Source organism: Somniosus microcephalus, chromosome 6, assembly GCF_052327205.1.
Source record: "Somniosus microcephalus isolate GS21.2 chromosome 6, FLI_Smic_1.0, whole genome shotgun sequence".
In the NCBI taxonomy this organism is placed as follows: Eukaryota; Metazoa; Chordata; class Chondrichthyes; order Squaliformes; family Somniosidae; genus Somniosus; species Somniosus microcephalus.
In genome coordinates this window covers 225,016,388-225,031,855 of record NC_140992.1, presented here as the reverse complement: position 1 = coordinate 225,031,855, position 15,468 = coordinate 225,016,388, and the positions used below count along the sequence as shown (strand labels likewise).

Genomic DNA, 15,468 nt, shown 5'->3' with positions numbered 1-15,468 from the left:
CGTGATACAACAGTGATAACGGTGATAACAATACAACAGTGATAACTATAGTGTAACGATAAAAGTGGTTTACCACAATATGTATATATGTTATGATGTTATGTTAAATGGGGATATGACTATTAAGCTAAAAAGGGAGGATTGTGGTGTATGTAACCTGTTCCACCTTAAGAGAACTTAAGCCTGTTCCACCTTAAGAGATGTACTACTTTCTCTGGCTGCTGTATACGTAATACCGGTGGTGACCACCGGTATATAAGCACTGTGTAGTAAGATGTATTGCAGATCGTCCTGACCTCCAACCAGTAAAGACCTGTTGAACTTTAAGCTTGTAGCCTGTGTGTTATTAATTACAACTAGAACACACAGACTTTACAGCAACCTTGGTGTCATATTTGACCCTGAAATGAGCTTCCGACCACATATTCGCAGCATAACTAAGACCGCCTATTTCCACCTCCATAACCTCACCCATCTCCGCCCTTGCCTCAGCTTATCCGCTGCTGAAACCCTCATCCATGCCTTTGTTACCTCTAGACTTGACTATTCCAATGCACTGCTAGCTGGCCTCCCACGTTCTACCCTACGTAAACTTGAGGTCATCCAAAACTCAGCTGCCCTTGTCCTAACTCGCACCAAGTCCCATTCACCCATCACCCCTGTGCTCGCTGACCTACATTGGCTCCTGGTTAAGCAACGCCTTGATTTCAAAATTCTCATCCTTGTTTTCAAATCCCTCCATGGTCTCACCCCTCCCTATCTCTCTAATCTCCTCCAGCCCCACAACCCCCCTGAGATATCAGAGCTCCTCTAATTTTGCCCTCTTGAGCATCCCTGATTATAATCGCTCAACCATTGGAGGCCGTGCCTTCTGTGGCCTAGGCCCTAAGCTCTGGAATTCCTTGCCTAAACCTTTCCACCTCGCTACCTCTCTTTCCTCCTTTAAGATGCTCCTTAAAACCTACCTGTTTGACCAAGCTTTTGGTCATCTGTCCTAATTTCTCCTTATGTGGCTCGGTGTCAAATGTTCTGTCTTATAATGCTCCTGTGAAGCAACTTGGGATGTTTTACTACGTAAAAGGCTCTATATAAATACAAGTTGTTGTTGTTATCCTATCCAATTTCTCTACTACCTCCTCCTTTACTGTGACATTAGCAGCATCCTCTTCTTTAGTGAAGACAGATGTAAAGTACTTATTTATTACCTCAGCCATGCCCTCTACCTCCGCAAGAAGATTTCATTTTTGATCACTAACCAGCCCCACCCTTCCTTTGACTATGCTTTTACTATTTATACTAGCTGAAGTGCCCGGCGGTGCCGAGGCTTTTTCGAGGGCATGTTGTTGTTGGAAGAGAGAGAGAGAGAGCGACTGGGGGGTGGAGAAGAGAGAGAGAGAGAGCGACTGGGGGGAAGAGAGAGAGCGACTGGGGGGAAGAGGGGGGAGGGGAGGGGGACGGGGAGGGGAGGGGGAGGGGAGGGGAGGGGGGGAGGGGAGGGGGGACTGGGGAGGGGAGGGGAGGGAGGGCGGGGGGGAAGGGAGGTGGGAAGGGAGGGGGAGGGGGGAAAGGGGGGGAAGGGAGGGGGGAGGGAGGACGGGGCCCCCCCGAGGGTCGCGGCCCCCCCGAGGGTCGCGCCCCCCCCCGAGGGTCGCGCCCCCCCGTCCCCGTCCCCGAGGGTCGCGCCCACCCCCCCCCCCGAGGGTCGCGGCCACTCCCCCAAGGTGAAGACCGCCGATTGCGCGCGCAGCAGGAGCTGAGGCGCGGCGTCTCTGGCTCGGCTGGCGGGCCGGGTTGCCAGGGTAACCGTGACGCTGAGCAAGCCCCGCTCCCGGGCTGAGCCAGAGAGAGAGAGACGCCGCGTCTCAGCTGCTGCTGCTGCGCGCGCGGCCCACCCCCCGAGGGTCGCGGCCCCCCCCCCCGAGGGTCGCGCCCCCCCCCCCCCCCCCGAGGGTCGCGGCCACCCCCCCCAGGTGAAGACCGCCGATTGCGCGCGCAGCAGGAGCTGAGGCGCGGCGTCTCTGGCTCGGCTGGCGGGCCGGGTTGCCAGGGTAACCGTGACGCTGAGCAAGCCCCGCTCCCGGGCTGAGCCAGAAAGAGAGAGACGCCGCGTCTCAGCTGCTGCTGCTGCGCGCGCGCCCCCCCCCCCGAGGGTCGCGGCCCCCCCCCGAGGGTCGCGCCCCCCCCCCCCCGCGGGTCGCGCCCCCCCCCCCCCCGAGGGTCGCGACCCCCCGGCCCGAGGTGAAGACCGCCGATTGCGGCTGTGCGAGACGGCCGGCCGGGGTTGCCAGGGTAACGCTTGACGCTCAGCAAGCCCCGCTCCCCGGCCGACCCAGAGAGAGATGCCGCCTCTCAGCTCCTGCTGCGCGCGCACCCTAGCGGCGCTGGGCTGAGGCTCGGCCCTCCAGCCTTTGAGTGGGGCCGGGAGGTGCCTAGCTCGGGCGTGGGTGCGGAGGAGACGCCGAGGCTTCTAGGCCTACCTGGAAAAACGGGGAAAGGTAGGAAAATTAATGAGATTAGATAAGTTAATCACTTTCTAAATCATTTTTTTAAAAAACAATATGTGTTTTAAAAGCAACGTTTTTTTTTAAGACGCAGAAAGCGGGAAAAAGAAAGGAAAAGTTTGGAGTCAAGATGGCGGTGACTCACCTCGGTTCAGAAGGATAAGGCCCGGCCACACGCGCACCGATTGGCCTGGCGGCACACGCCAGCAACCCGGCGTACGATTGGTCGAGCTCGAGGTCACTCTGTCGCCAATGAGCGGATAATGAGATGCTAATGAGCGGAACGTTGAAGGTTTTTGGGATACCGCGGGCAGGATTTTAGCCCGGCCGAAACGTAAATACGCTTAAAACCGTCTCGGAAGCGTAAGCTTTCTTTGGAGGTAACGCGCGCGTAGGTACGCCCTGTAACTTTCGAGCGCATAGCTCGCCAGACGCACACGCGATGACAGAATGACAGAATGACAGACAGAATGACAGACAGACACACCGACCAATTTATATATATAGATGTATGTATATAAAAGTTCCTTTTTATGTTACCCACTAATCTATTCTCATACACTCTCTTTGCCCCTCTTATTTCCTTTTTTAGTTCTCCTCTCTACTTTCTGTGTTCAGCTTGGTTCTCTACTTTATTATGAGTCTGACATCTATCATAAGCCTCCTTTTTCTGTTCCATTTTAAACACTTTGGGGGTCAAATTTGATAGCGCCCGAAAACGGGCGTGGAGATTACGATGCGTGATTAACCCACATCCGTTCAATGTAATGCAGGCAGCATGCCAACTTTGTGCTGCCTGCTCATTTCAATGATTTCAGTGTGCAGCCAGCGTTAACTGTGCTGATAATTGGCTACACACATCAGTAGGGGGCCCAAAATCAGGAGAGGCTAGCACCAGTTAAAGCTAGCCTGCAATGCGCAAAGCTAGCCTGCATCTCTTAAAGGGGAGGTGCATTGTGGCTGGAGCAGGTGCTGGAAGTTGTTCAGGAACTGAAACTGAACTAAGAAACAGTGAATAATAACACAACATGGGAGAGAGCAGGCTCCAAGGTTTTTGGATGCTGCACTGAAGGCTTTGGCGGAGGAGGTGGAAAGCAGGATCCACGGGGGACCAAGAGGTCCTCCAGACACACACTCAGAAGGCAGTAGGAGCAGGTAGCTGTGGAGATCAATGCCAGGAGTCAAGCCCCGAGGACCTGGGTGCAGTGCCACAAGAAGTTCAATGACCTCAAATGAGTGGGCAAGGTCAATGAATGCATCTTCAAATGCCATATCCTACCAACTGCTCCACTAGCCTCAGCCACTGCTCAATGTATCGCACCCCCATCACTCACCTACAATCTCTATCAATCAGGAGTCATACCCAACATTCATAGCTTCACCTCACCCTCACATACTTAGCACTGTTGCAAGCCTCACATCCACATCTCACAGCTTTCACACACTGCAAACTATTCAACCATGACAGCCACATCACCCAGATTGCACGACACTCACATTTCCCTCTCTCTTGCAGGAAAATGTGGCGCATAACCAGAGGCAGCAGAAGCTACCCGGTGGGGGACAAGCACGCCTGCATGTCCTAACCCCCATGGAGGAGACTGTGGTCACCATTATTGGAATGGCCATAGCCGAGGCCATGGCCAGCGGTGGGGCTGAAACCATCGAAGATGACGGTATCCTCATACCTAATCCTCTTTCTCACAACCCACTTCCCCCTGATCCCACAATCTCTTCTGACTTACAAGCTGCAGATGGTGTAAGCATGCACCTCTTACTTTAGCTCCCTGCACCCCACCCCACCCCCCCCCCCACCACACACACTCCAACCACAACCTTACCCTTCTGCTTTTCTCATTTCAGATACCCAAGAACTGCAACCTGCCCAGGCAGTGGTAGAAGAGCAAGAAGACAGTGATGATGAAGACACAGTCACTCAATTTCACACTTGCAGCCACAAGCTCAGATACTGACACAGCGTGTAATTTAGAGGATAGGTTAGAGGCGGATCTGCACGTGGTGAGACACTGGGCACAAGTGGCCTGCAGCCAGAAAAAGGGGCAAGGATAGTGCAGGTGCCAGCTCGCCGGATCGGCGATATACATCTAAGTCAGGATGGTGTGTGACTTGGAGGGGAACTTGAAGGTGGTGGTGTTCCCATGCGTCTGCTGCCCTTGTCCTTCTAGGTGGAAGAGGTCGCGGGTTTGGGAGCTGCTGCTGAAGAGGCCTTGGCAAGTTGCTGCACTGCATCTTGTAGATGGTACACACTGCAGCCACGGTACGCCAGTGGTGCAGGGAGTGAATGTTTAAGGTGGTGGATGGGGTGCCAATCAAGCGGGCTGTTTTGTCCTGGATGTTGTCGAGCTTCTTGCGTGTTGTTGGAGCTGCATTCATCCAGGCAAGTGGAGAGTATTCCATTACACTCCTGACATGTGCCTTGTAGATGGTGGAAAGGCTTTGGGAAGTCAGAAGGTGAGACACTCGCCACAGAATACCCAGCCTCTGACCTGCTCTTGTTGCCACAGTATTTATGTGGCTGGTCCAGTTAAGCTTCTGGTCAATGGTGACCCCCAGGATATTGATGGTGGAGGATTCGGCAATGGTAATGCCATTGAATGTCAAGGGGAGGTGGTTAGACTCTCGCTTGTTGGGGATAGTCATTGCCTGGCACTTGTGTGGCGTGAATGTTACCTGCCACTTATCAGCCCGAGCCTGAACGTCGTCCAGGTCTTGTTGCATGCGGGCATGGACTGCCTCATTATCTGAGGAGTTGTGAATGGCACTGAACACTGTGCAGTCATCAGCAAACATCCCCATTTCTGACCTTATGTTGGAGGGAAGGTCATTGATGAAGCAGCTGATGATGGTTGGGCCTAGGACACTGCCCTGAGGAACTCCTGCAGCGATGTCCTGGGGCTGTGATGATTGACCTTCAACCACCACAACCAACTTCCTTTGTGCTAGGTATGAATGAAGCCAGTGGAGAGTTCCCCCCGCCCCCCCCCCATTCCCATTGACTTACTAGGGCTCCTTGATGCCACAGTCGGTCAAATGCTGCCTTGATGTCAAGGGCAGTCACTCTCACTTCACCTCTGGAATTCAGCTTCTTTGTCCATGTTTGGACCAAGGCTGTAATAAGGTCGGGAGCCGAGTGGTACTGCCGGAACCCAAACTGGACATCAGTGAGCAGGTTATTGATGAGTACGTGCCGCTTGATAGCACCGTCGATGACACCTTCCATCACTTTGATGATTATTGAGATTACTGGGATTGCTGAGGTGCTGCCCCGGGGAAGTGGCAATGGCTCCATGGAACATGAACCTGCTGTCCTCTCACAGCATGACTGCATTCATCATCCCACCACTGCCACTCCAGTAATGCCCTTTAAATAGCGCTGATGGGGGGGTCCTTCCTGCTGCTGAACACGTGTTCAGCTTTGCGAGGTTAAGAGAGGGCATGAGCTGGAGCGTTGAGCACCAACATGGCAGTCCAGGGAGCTCTAGCTTTGAATGTCCTTCCTCCCCCCCTCGTGGGACTGTGCCTAGTCTGTATCCAAACTATCTCCTCTTTGAAGGCCTCCCATTCCTTATTTACTGTTTTACCTGCCAATCTTTGATTCCATTCCACTTGGGTCAGATCCCTTTTCAACTCACTGAAATTAGCCCTCCTCCAGTTGAATATTTTCACATTTGATTGTTCCTCGTCCTTTTCCATAACAAACCTAATAATATTTTGATCACTGTTCCCCAAATGCTCCCCCACTGAAACATGCTCCACTTGTCCCACTTCATTCCCCAAAACTAGAACCCACACTGCTTCCTTCCTTGTTGGGCTGGAAGCACACTGATCAAGAACGTTCTCTTGTACACATTTCAGGAATTCCTCCCCTTCTTGCCTTTAACACTGTTATTTTCCAAGTCTATATTAGGATAATTGAAGTCCTCCATGATCACTACTCTTTTCTTCTTGCATCTTGTGATGAAATATGTCATTCATCAGACTCTGTATTTAACTACATATATTGTATTGCCTGCTCCTGTGTTTGTATTGCCTGCTCCTGTGTTTTTACCTTGTATTGTATATAGTGCACCGCCCCCTTTCTCCCCATTGGATGTGTCGGCTCCGCCCATACCTGGCCCTACTTAAGACAAGCCCAGGCTTGTCTTGCAGCAGAACAGCAGAATGCTAGGTGAAGACACAGGCATCTTTCTTTGCTAATAAAAGCCTTGTTTTATCCAGTTAACTTTGAGCCTTGAAGTTATTGAGGCGCATCAATTTTATTAGCAAACTTTCAGCGATGGATCAACTTTTGAAACCGGAACGCTTGGATTTGGACCCGCATGCTTCGGATGCATCGGCACGGTTTGGACACTGGTTCCAGTGCTTGGAATTTTTTATGGCCAACTCCGAAGCCGTCACAGCCTCTAGAGCCACCGGAGATGTGAAACTCGGGATCCTGCAGAATCGGGTAAGCCACCGGGTTTTTCCACTCATCCAAGACGCCGCCACCTACCTGGATGCCTGCAACATTCTAAAGGCCCACTATCAGCGGCCTACCAACGAGGTGTACGCCAGGCATCTGCTTGCTACCTGCACACAGCGACCCGGAGAGTCGCTAGAGGACTTTCTAGTCACCCTAAAAGTGCTTGGCAAAGACTGCAAATGCAAAGACGTGAAAGCCACGGTATACACAGACGAGCTTATTCGGGATGCCTTTATCGCAGGCCTTAGCTCTAATTACATCCGGCAGAGACTGCTAGAGAAAACGGGCCTAGATCTGATACAGACTGTGGACACAGCGCGATCGCTGGATGTGGCTCAGAAGAACTCTGACTCCTACTCTTCAGGCCGCGCGGCCCACGCCGCCTCGTACGCACCAAGGGCGCCGCCATGTTGGAAGACATCTTCCCCGCCCGGTAGCCCAACACCGTCGGGGCCCTGCTCTCCCCCCAGAAGCCCTACGACCGCCGCGACGCATCGGGGCCCCAAATGCTACTTCTGCGGGCAGCCGAAGCACACCAGGAACCTGTGCCCGGCGAAAGGCACCACCTGCTGTAAGTGCGGTAAGAAGGGGCACTTTGGGAAGGTGTGCAGAGGGAACCCCGCAGGCAAACCCGCCACCGCCGCGTGCGCGCCGTGGGAGCGGCCATCTTGGACGCCATCTTGTCCGACCTCGTGGGGTCCGCCATCTCGCGAGCAGACATCGTGGACGCCATCTTACCCGGCCTCGTGTGGCCCACCATCTTATCCCGATCAGGGCCCTACAGTGGCGTCGATCACAGTGGACCAGTCCAGACCGCACCCACTATCCAAATCGATGGTGGACATCGAGGTAAACGGGTGCAAGGTTAAATGTTTAATTGACAGCGGGAGCATGGAGAGCTTCACTCACCCTGGTCTGGTACAACGACTCTCTCTAACTATAGTCCCTACTCAGGGCACGATCTCTATGGCCGACAAAACCCAGATATCGACTATTGCAGGTTACTGCGCGGTACGATTGTCCGTTAAAGGCACTGTATATCATAAATTTAAACTGTTAATTATGAAGGATTTATGTGTGAGCGTGATCTTGGGCCTGGATTTTCAGTGCCACCACCAAAGCATCACGCTCAATTTCGGTGGGTCCCAGCCGCCCCTCACAGTGTGCGGTCTGGCTACCCTGAAGGTAAAGTCGCCTTTGCTATTCGCGAACCTTACCCCTAACTGCCGGCCAATAGCGACCAAAAGCAGGAGGTACAGCTGGGAGGACAGGCGGTTTATCGTGACCGAGGTAGACAGGCTCCTGAGGGAGCGCATTATTGAACGCAGCAACAGCCCGTGGCGCGCCCAAGTGGTGGTGGTGAGGGGTAGCGAGAAGAAGCGGATGGTGATTGACTATAGTCAAACAGTCAACATCTATACCCAACTAGACGCCTACCCGCTACCCCGCATATCCGAGATGGTGAACCAAATTGCCCAATACCGGGTGTTCTCCACTATCGACCTCAAGTCAGCGTACCACCAGCTCCCTATCAGACCAGAGGACCGTTCGTACACTGCCTTCGAGGCAAACAGACGCCTCTACCAGTTCCTCAGAGTCCCCTTTGGGGTGACGAATGGGGTCTCGGTCTTTCAGAGGGAGATGGACCGCATGGTCGATGACCACCACTTGCAGGCAACCTTCCCCTATCTCGACAACGTCACCATCTGCGGCCACAACCAACAGGACTACGACTCAAACCTCGCGAGGTTTCTGAAAACCGCACAAAAACTCAACCTCACTTACAACGAGGACAAGTGCGTTTTCAACACCACGCGCCTCTGCATACTAGGCAGCGTGGTGGAGAATGGGGAAATCGGACCAGACCCCGACCGATTGCGCCCCCTACGGGAGCTGACCCTGCCCAACACTCCCAAAGACCTGAAAAGGTGCCTGGGGTTATTCTCGTATTATGCCCAATGGGTCCCTAACTACTCCAATAAAGCCCGCCCCCTCTTGAAAGCATCCTCTTTCCCGCTCTCTGCTGAGGCCCATGCTGCCTTCAAAAGCATTAAGCAGGATATTGAGCGGGCCACGCTACAGGCAGTGGACGAGAACACTCCCTTTCAAGTGGAAAGTGATGCATCTGACTTTGCCTTGGCAGCCACCCTCAACCAGGCAGGGCGGCCCGTAGCTTTCTTCTCAAGGACCCTCCAGGGGCCCGAGATCAGACACTCCTCCGTGGAAAAGGAGGCCCAAGCCATCGTGCAGGCAGTGCGCCACTGGCGGCACTACCTAGCCGGCAAACGCTTCACCCTACTTACCGACCAGCGGTCGGTAGCGTTTATGTTCAATAATAAACAGAAGGGGAAGATTAAAAATGATAAGATTCTTAGGTGGCGGATCGAGCTCTCCACCTTCGAGTATGACATCATATACCGGCCGAGGGCCCTTAACGAATCCCCCGATGCCCTCTCACGAGGGATGTGTGCCAACGCCACCGGGGATCGGCTACAGACCCTCCACAACGACCTCTGCCACCCAGGGGTCACACGGCTGTTCCACTTCATAAAGTCCCGCAACTTACCCTACTCGATTGAGGAAGTTCGGTCTGTGACCAGGAACTGCCGCACTTGCGCTGAGTGCAAGCCTCGGTTCTACCGCCCTGATAGAGCCCACCTAATCAAAGCTACACGGCCCTTTGAGCGGCTTAGCTTAGATTTCAAGGGCCCCCTCCCGTCCGTCGACCGCAATGTTTACTTCCTGAACATTGTGGACGAATACTCCCATTTCCCATTCGCCTTCCCTTGCCCAGACATGACCAGCGCCACGGTCATTAAATGCCTCAACAGCCTGTTCTGCCTGTTCGGTATGCCAAGCTATATCCACACGGATAGGGGGGCGTCCTTCATGAGTGAAGAGCTATGCCAGTACATGCTGTCCAAGGGGATTGCCACGAGCAGTACCACCAGCTACAACCCCCGGGGTAATGGTCAGGTGGCGCGAGAGAACGGGACAGTATGGAGGGCAGTCACTCTAACTCTAAGGACCAAGGGCCTCCCTATCTCCCGCTGGCAGGAAGTCCTCCCAGATGTGCTCCACTCAATACGGTCACTATTGTGTACCGCCACTAATGCCACGCCTCATGAGCTAATGTTTGTGTTTCCCCAGAAATCCACCTCAGGCGTATCGATACCGTCATGGCTCTCCACCCCAGGTCCGGTACTTTTGCGGAAGCATGTGAGGGGCCACAAGACGGACCCTCTCGTGGAGCCAGTGCACCTGCTCCACGCCAACCCACAATATGCGTATGTCCGGCACGCCGACGGACGGGAGGACACTGTGTCCATAAAAGACCTCGCCCCAGCCCGTAACAACAGCAACAACGACAATGACTACAACAACAACAGCAACAACGACAACAACCACAACTATTACCCACCCACTATTCTTTCATCACCCCCGGAAGAACACCAGCCAACGGTACCCCCACCACCTACTCCTTCAACAACCCCGGTGGCACCCCCGGCAGAGACCCAGGAGGTCACCTGGGACACCCAGCCATCACCCGCGGCACCGCAACCGTTACGTCGGTCACAGAGGACTATCACACCCCCGGACAGACTAAATCTGTAGAAGGGGTGAATGTGATGAAATATGTCATTCATCAGACTCTGTATTTAACTACATATATTGTATTGCCTGCTCCTGTGTTTGTATTGCCTGCTCCTGTGTTTTTACCTTGTATTGTATATAGTGCACCGCCCCCTTTCTCCCCATTGGGTGTGTCGGCTCCGCCCATACCTGGCCCTACTTAAGACAAGCCCAGGCTTGTCTTGCAGCAGAACAGCAGAATGCTAGGTGAAGACACAGGCATCTTTCTTTGTTAATAAAAGCCTTGTTTTATCCAGTTAACTTTGAGCCTTGAAGTTATTGAGGCGCATCACATCTTTCTGAAATTTGCCTGAAGATGGTGTGCTCAACTATAAGAATCCATTTGCAATCATTACGAAGAAAGCAACAATAAGCCATCCTGAAGAGAGGCCCAAAGATTGCTTGGCCCATTTCAAACAGATGCATTTTATATGGGCAATGATCTCACTGTAGGTTAAAAAAGCTAGCTTCGGCAGGCCTAATTTTTGGCAGGGAAAATGGCTATCAGAAAATCCGATGTGTACAACTGTGGCGCTTGTGGTCAGTAGCCTGATTTTCTAATCCGCGCACGTTATTAGAAGAGGCTCAGAAAATTTACAGTACAAAAACACAGACGTTAAAATGCATGTCTATCTTCTTTGGGCCACTATTTATTTCTTTGATTGACAATCCAAAACTGTATCAGCGGCTCCCTTGACATCCAACTTCAGCAATTTGTCTGCTCTGTGAGCTCCACTGCCAGGGCCAGCAGCGGCCAGTCTGATTGTGAGGATTCTGACTGTGCAGCAACACTGAACAAATTCAAGACACATCTGGCAAATATTTATGGAAGTTTGCTACCTCATTTTAAGCAAGGTCAACATATCCTCCAGGCTGTCTACATTAGCTGGCAAGGCAAAATTTCAAAGTGCATGTCACCTCAATCTATTTCCGACTATATGACTTGCTGTTCTGATGATCTTTGGACATTGTACCACATAGACCTGCTTTTTAGAGTTGGACACTATTATGCATCATTGAGGCAGCCTGATTATAGTCATTAAAATCAAAATACTGCATCTTAATGATTTTACAAAAACTCCTCAGCTTCAAAGTACAGTGTCTCTTCACCCAAATCAGCATTTTGTGATGAAAGGCATACAAAAGATATTTCAGTGTTTTGTAGTCAATGTGCAGCCAACATTTTTTTTATTCGTTTGTGGGATATGGGCATCACTGGCAAGGCCAGCATTTATTGCCCATCCCTAATTGTCATTGAGAAGGTGGTGGTGAGCCACCTTCTTGAACCATTGCAGTCCTTCTGGTGAAGGTACTCCCACAGTGCTGTTAGTGAGTGAGTTCTAGGATTTTGACCCAGCGACGATGAAAGAACAGCGACATATTTCCAAGTCAGGATGGTGTATAACTTGGAGGGGAACTTGCAGGTGATGGTGTTCCCATGCGCCTGCTGCCCTTGTCCTTCTAGGTGGTAGAGGTCATGGGTTTGGGAGGTGCTGTCGAAGAAGCCTTGGTGAGTTGCTGCAGTGCATCTTGTAGATGGTACACACTGCAGCCACAGTACGCCGGTGGTGGAGGTAGTGAATGTTTTGAACCGCTGCAGTCCGTGTGGTGAAGGTACTCCCACAGTGCTGTTAGGTCGAGAGTTCCAGGATTTTGACCCAGCGACGATGAAGGATCAGCAATATACTTCTAAGTCAGGATGGTGTGTGACTTGGAGGTGGTGGTGTTTCCATGCGCCTGCTGCCCTTGTCCTTCTAGGTAGAAGAGGTTGCGGGTTTGGGAGGTGCTGTGGAAGAAGCCTTGGCAAGTTGCTGCAGTGCATCTTGTAGATGGTACACACTTCAGCCACGGTTTACAAGTTACTATCAAATCTCCTATGGCACAGTTGCAGATGAAATTCTTGTGATTTGGGATGACAGGCACTGAAAGGCGTTATATCAAGGCCAGGTATGAGAACACACTCATATATCCAGGGCTCAGCAGCTACCATGATTGGGTTGCAGAGAAGCAAGCAGCTGCTTGTGAAGCTCCACAACTCCAACTGGTTGCACCACTGTTCCATTGGCTATGAAGTGTGGTTAGGAGGATGGTGCACTCACACATTTTCAGACCTTGCCACTTGTAAAGAGCTACTGGAAAAAACCACGTTTGTCAATTATCTAATGACCAGCAAGTTACTATCCCCCTTGGCAGGGTGGAAAGTAAGTTGAGTGTGCTTGGGGTCAAAGCGGCTTCAAAATAGAAGTTGTCTCCGTGGCAGTCTTAATAATTCAGTACCTGAATCAGGCAGGTCCACAGTACTCCTAGCAGCATTGATGATTTGGTGAGCCAGGCTAATTGATCAAGGGAAGCTGGAGGAATAGACTTGTCTTTTGCAGGGGGTTGGGGGGGGGGAGGGTTGCTAGGATTCTTTCCATTCAGATCCAAAAAGCTCAGTAAGGCACAGTCCTAATAGGTAGGGTGGTCCTAGTTGGACAAGCAGCAAGAAGCTATGTGCTATGCTGGTAAGCAACAGGGTTTTAACTGGTTAAGTTCCAGCAGTATGCCTGTGCACACTTACACATCTAAAAGCCTTGGCTCTACCAGGCAGCACTTAAATTCTCTGGACTTGGGTAAGTGGAATATATATAATGGGGAAACAGGAATTGTACACGTGCACACTTCTTAATTTTGGAGATTCAAAAATGATAACAGTTTCTGCACATGTCAAATATTCATAGGATCAGAAAAAAAAATCTCCTGTAGCATTGTGCACACATAGGGGTCGATTTTCATTGACCCGTGGAGTCGGGATTGGAGGCATGCAGAGGGTTAAAGTCCCAAATTCGGGGGTCCCGCACCATCCCGCCCCCAACCCGCCTCCATGTAAGTTTCAAAGGAGGCGGGTACCCGCCCCGCACTGGGACCCGCCTACCCGAGGCGGGAAGGGATTAGTGCCAATTAACTGCCTGTTAACAGGTAGTTAACAGGCAGTTTTTAGCCTAATCCCTATTTTAAAGCTTGAAGTGTGGGATTCCCGATGGCTCCAAATCACGCTAAGTTAGAGGAGTCGGGCCGTCGGGTTGAAGGACTTGGAGGGGTCGAGATGTCAGTGTTCAGGTGAGTGATGGGTGCATGAGTGCAAAGGTAAGTGTGTTTGGTGTGTCTAAAGTGTGTAAAGAAGTTTAAATTACCTGTACTTACCTTTTCAGCCTTCCTTCCTTTAGGTCCCGGGAGTCCATCATCTAACCAGCACAGAAAGCAGAATGGCTGCGAACTGTCAAAAGTGACAGCCTGCAGCTTTCTGTGCAGGAGAGATTTCTAACTGAGTCTGTGTAGAAGGACTCAGGTTAGAAGACTGTCAGTATTTGACAGCTTCAAACAGCTGTGAAACACTGATATTTCATCTGTCAAAACATCTTGACAGATGAAATTTCAGTCTGTGACATCACCTGTTGCCAGGTGGCCCTCAATTGGCCTGCTGAGCCCGCTGGGCGGGCTCAACAAGGTCAATCAAGATAAAATCGCGTGGATTGGCCGCATCTCGATGGAGGCGGGACTACAACCCCGAAAGTTGTAGTCCCGCCTCCTTCCCGACTTCTGAATGAAAATCACCCCCATAGTCTGGGGTCTGTTAATGTTGACTTGCTAACCTGGTCTGTCCCTTTAAGGCTATGTCCCAAGTACTCTGTGTGAACATTCAGGTGATTGTGACTGCTTGTAAATTCTAGCTGAGGTCAGTTAGAATTAAGTAAACTGTTTGTAAATTTCAGGCAACTTGCAATATCTGTTGTTACTACTGAGTGCGTGTGTGAGAGAGACAGAGCCAGAGAGCGCCCGCAAGAGCACGAGAGAGACAGCACCTGTGTGGCTGTGCGCAAGTGACAGCATGGCTCCATCACCATAACTTCATCAGAACTGCAGCGCAAGCACCGCTTACGCACGTTTCTGCTGCAATTCCAGCGAAGTTATGTCAGTGGAGTGGGAGCAGCTCTGAAGAAGTTCCCAGCCTCACTGTTTTGCAATTGGTTCCGGGAAAATAAATAGTGTTTTCCTTACTTACTGCAGGAAGATAAATAACAATCTTCCTTCTTCTTAGGCAGTCCCTCGGAACCGAAGGTGACTTGCTTCCACATTAAAAATGAGTTCTCAGGTGACTGATGAGTCCAATGCGGGACCTACAGTCTCTGTCACAGGTGGGGCAGACGGTGGTTGAAGGGGCGGGTGGGTGGGGTGCTTGGGTTGACGTATGCTCCTTGCGCTGCCAGCGCTTGGCTTCCGCTTGCTCCTGGCGAAGAGACTCGAGGTGTTCGGCGCCTTCCCGGATGCTTCTCCTCCACTTTGTGCGGTCTTGGGCCAGGGATTCCCAGGTGTCGGTGGGGATGCTACACTTTTTCAAGGAGGCTTTGAGGGTGTCCTTGAAGCGTTTCCTCTGCCCACCTGGGGCTCTCTTGCCGTGCCAGAGCTCCGAGTAGTGCGCTTGTTTTGGAAGTCTCGTATCGGGCATGCGGACAATGTGACCCGCCCATCGGAGCTGATCGAGCGTGGTCAAAGCTTCGATGCTGGGGATGTTGGCCTGAGCAAGAACACCGACATTGGTGCGCCTATCCTGCCAATGGATTTGCAGGATCTTGCGGAGGCAGCGTTGGTGGTACCTCTCCAGTACTTTGAGGTGCCTGCTGTACATGATCCATGTCTCTGAGGCATACAGTAGGGCGGGTATCACTGCTGCTCTGTAGACCATGAGCTTAGTGCCGGGTTTGAGGTCCTGGTCTTCAAACACTCTCTTCCTCAGGCGACCGAAGACTGCACTGGCACACTGAAGGCGGTGCTGGACTTCGTCGTCGACATCTGCCCTTGTTGACAGTAGGC

At 51.9% G+C, this 15,468-nt stretch overlaps 1 protein-coding gene across 1 annotated transcript in view; it reads left to right on the top strand.

Annotated features, from left to right (window-relative positions):
• Positions 1-2,249: 2,249 nt before the first annotated feature.
• The window catches only part of LOC147116489 (uncharacterized), a 105,717-nt gene continuing 92,498 nt past the window's right edge, over positions 2,250-15,468 (top strand). The window contains exon 1 of the mRNA XM_085991493.1: positions 2,250-2,495. The gene's annotated coding sequence lies outside the window, so the exon portion shown is untranslated. The remainder of the gene's footprint in view (positions 2,496-15,468) is intronic.